This window comes from Notamacropus eugenii, chromosome 4, assembly GCF_028372415.1.
Source record: "Notamacropus eugenii isolate mMacEug1 chromosome 4, mMacEug1.pri_v2, whole genome shotgun sequence".
Taxonomy (NCBI): Eukaryota; Metazoa; Chordata; class Mammalia; order Diprotodontia; family Macropodidae; genus Notamacropus; species Notamacropus eugenii.
In genome coordinates this window covers 77,328,374-77,332,336 of record NC_092875.1, presented here as the reverse complement: position 1 = coordinate 77,332,336, position 3,963 = coordinate 77,328,374, and the positions used below count along the sequence as shown (strand labels likewise).

The 3,963-nt window shown below is 39.6% G+C and overlaps 1 pseudogene; it reads left to right on the top strand.

Moving 5' to 3' along the window:
• Window positions 1-1,620: 1,620 nt before the first annotated feature.
• LOC140498173 (serpin H1 pseudogene) lies at window positions 1,621-2,908 on the top strand (annotated as a pseudogene).
• The last annotated feature ends 1,055 nt before the right edge of the window (window positions 2,909-3,963 follow it).

The following is a 3,963-nucleotide window of genomic DNA, read 5'->3' as shown; positions in this document are numbered from 1 at the left end:
AATATAAAAGATGAGTCAATGCAGTGACAAATCATGACTTCAGAAGACTGATAATGAAGCAGGCCATCCTCCTTTCAGGAGAGAGACAATGGACCACATACAGCCCATGCATTCATTTGTTTTGTTTGATTATAAATATTGGCTCTAAGGGACAACATCTATTGGGGATAAAGGAGCCATTTGTAAAGGTGAGTGAGTAGCGGAAAGAAGGAAGGAAAAGAAAGAGAGAAAGACAGACAAAAAGATAGGAGAGAAAGAAAGGGAGAAAGGGAAGAAGAGAGAAAAAGATAGAGAAAAAGAAAGGAGGAAAGAAAGAAAAAGAAAGGAATGAAAGAAGAAAAAGAAAGGAAAGAAGGAAGGAAGGGAGGAAGAAGAGAGGAAAGAGATGGAGGGAGGAAGGGAGGAAAGGAAGAAGAGAGGGAGGAAAAAGGAACATCAATAAAATATTCTAATAATACACCAAAGAGAAGAAAAAGAAATTCAGAAGGAAATGCAAATCATAAGTTTGCTACTACCTTTTAAAATTAAATATATACGGTTTAAAAAAAACAACTAGGTAACAAAAGTTGGCAGTTTCATATAGAATCCCCTTTTTTAGTTCTTTGTATATTGAACCATTCATGTTTATTGATGATTATTAATTTCATAATGAAAAAGAAATTTCATAAGAATAAAATAAATATACCTATACCCAGTACTTTGCTAGGTGCTAAATACACCTCTACATGGGCAGATTTAATAACATGACAAGTTCAAAGCACCTTAAGAGGCCACATGAACTTTTCGCTTCTCAGCAGTGCTATATTTAAACCATAATCATCTACCTTATTCATGAGACCCCCTCCTCCAAAGGAGGATCTCTCTCTCTCTCTCTCTCTCTCTCTCTCTCTCTCTCTCTCTCTCTCTCTCTCTCTCTCTCTCTCTGTCTCTGTCTCTCTCTCTCTGTCTCTGTCTCTCTCTCTCTGTCTCTCTCTGTCTGTCTGTCTCTCTCTGTCTCTCTCTGTCTTTCTCTCTGTCTCTCTCTGTCTCTCTCTCTCTCTCTCTCTCTGTCTCTCTCTCTCTCAGAATTGTGTGCTCTTGGGCATGAGAAGCATTCCAATCTGGCAGGAATTAAAATGAGTAGTGAAATTTGGCTGCCTTTCCCTTTAAAATATATATATATATATATATATATATATATATATATATATATATATATATATATATATATATATATATATATATATATCAGCTCCAGGTAGAAAACACCAATAATGAAAACAAGAGATTCTAACACCAAATCTAATTATTGTGACCTCAGCAGATGTTGACAATAGGAAAATCACATCATAGGAAATGCCAAAATCTAGTTTTGGTGGAATAGTGATGATGAATATGATAATATTTGATGTAAAAATTATTATTGGTCTGGTGATTTTTAGAAGGAAAATTATTACTTTGTGAAAAATAACCATTATGAGAGAGGCAGTGCCAAGTCAGGGCTGAGGACACAGTCCAACTAATATCCCCCTCAAATCTGTGCCCCCAAGATCAGAATGAAAAAAGTAAGCATTGAGTTCCCTCTGGGTGAGTTTCAAGGTTCTTAGAAACAAGAAGCAGGGCCTTAGTCTCCCAACAGTCATGTGGCTGACACAACTCATTACCAATCTCTACCCCTTGGCAGAGGCCAAGGCAGCTAAGGCCAAGAAGCAAACAGGTCACAAGACAAGTGAAACAGAACAAAGTGAGAAGACAGATGACCTGGCAAAGTGGAGCCTGACCTTCAACCACTACCACGTCAGTGCCCAGGAGTGGAGGGAGTGGGGAACATCTTACTCTCCTCTTGGTCAGTTGCTTCATCCCTGGGGCTGATCTTAGAAGGGGGAAAGCAGTCATAGCTTCACAGCCCAAGGCAGTGCTAAGCAAGGATAAGCTGCATGAGAAAAAACGTATAAACCAATTAAGTTGCTTGAAGCCCTCAGCATCTCCTGGCTCACAATGTGACATGGAAACTGGGTAGCTGCCTCTATGGGCCCAGCTCTATCTGTTTTGTTGACTACTTGATCCAGAGCAGAAGGAAACCCGGAAATTATGAGCACTCTAGAATCAGCTTCTGAGGCAGGCCTCCCAGACCACCTGAACCAAGTTTTCCAAGGTCACCAAAAAAGACTGATGGCACCCTCATCTAGCGATGCCACGTTATTCAAGCCTCACTGAAATGAAAAATTCTACCGTGGGATGGTCAACAACCATGGCTTCATAATGACTTGCTCCTACCCACATGGTATCCCCTTGAGGCAACATACAAGGTCTTTACAACTATTATAAGGATGAGAACCCAACACTCCAGATTGTTGAGATGATTCCAGCCCATAAGTTCTCAAGTTTCATCATTATCATGTCCCCACTATGTGGAGCTCCTGGAGAGACTTAAAAAGTTCCTGACCAAAAAGCAGCTGAAGACCTGAGTGAGAAAGCTGTAGAAGAGGGCTATGGCCATTTGCCCAAAGACATTGTAGAGATTACTCACGACTTCCACAAACATCTGGCTGGCCTGGGCCTAATCAAGAGTGAAAAGAACCCATCTCTCATGTCAGGCAAGAAAGACCTCTACCTGTAGAGTGTCTTCCATGTTACAGCCTTTGAATGGGATACAGAGGACAGTCCCTTTGATTAGGAGATTGAGGGATATGAGAAGCTGTGGAGCCCCAAGCTCTTCTATGCCGACCATTCTTTCATATTCCTGGTCAAGGATGCCCAGAGTGGCTTCCTGCTCTTCATTAACTACTTGATCCAACCCATTGGCACAAAAAGGTTAAGTGACTTGCCTAGGATCACACAGCTAATAAGTGTCTGAGTCAAGATTTTAAGTTGTCTTCCTGATTCCAAGTCCTATGCCCTATCCACTACATCTCCTAGATAATGAAAGGTGATTACATTCTGAACTATGGTGGTGGTCATACAAATAAGAAGAAGGGCATGGATTTAACTACGAACAAGTCACCATCTCAGCTACTCAACTTCTCATTATTGTTCTGTTACTATTATTGTCATTATCATCAATAACAAATCACATGCACATAGTGCTTTTAAGGTTTACAAGGCACATTTCTCACAGCAGCCCTGTGAGGTAGGTACCGCACATATTATTATCCTCATTTTATATCTATTACATGGGTAAACTGGCCTATTGTGCATTGCTTTGAGCATGTGCCTACATTCTCTGCCAAATGATCAAAAATTAAACATTTTTTTCCTAGAAGGATAAATACGTATAAAGTGTAGAATGGACATTTCACCATGAACTGTTCTTTCTAAAATTTACTTAGGTAATGAGTTTAAGACATTTTTATAGCTATTCAAGATGGTTTGCCATGAGATACTGGAAACTATTACGCATGACATCCTTATGGACTTGTCATTCATAGTTAACATTTCTATATTTACAACTTTGCTTTTTTTTATAGCAGAGTAGAAATGTTTGCAGATTTGAGATGCATGATTCCATATTTAAAGCATGTGCTTCTATCGCTCTCACCTGTGGTCCAGGGAGCATCCTCCCACAAGAAGTTGTCACTATGTACTCACAGGTCCAAATTTATTTTGGGGGTGAGGACAGACTGACCCCAGATGAAGTGGGAGGGGGTATCAGGCTTCTCCCTCACCATCTCTACCCCTAAGGATGTACTTGGAACCAATTGTTAAATTTTCAGTATGAGTATTTACCTCAGAAATTGGCAAACTCTATAAATAGGAGCTTAATCCATCATTTTGTTGATTGTCTAAACATAAGAAATGGATGAAGAAAATATTAATAATGCAAATTAAACTTAAAAGTGTGTCCTGCATGAATTTTTTCAGAGAGTTGGTTATTAAACATTTACCAGCATATCACTGCTTTTCCTCCACCCCAGAGTATCGTTCTAGGACTCTCTCACAAAATTTAGGCATGGCTCATGTCTAGAGTATTCCCAAAATGCGAAT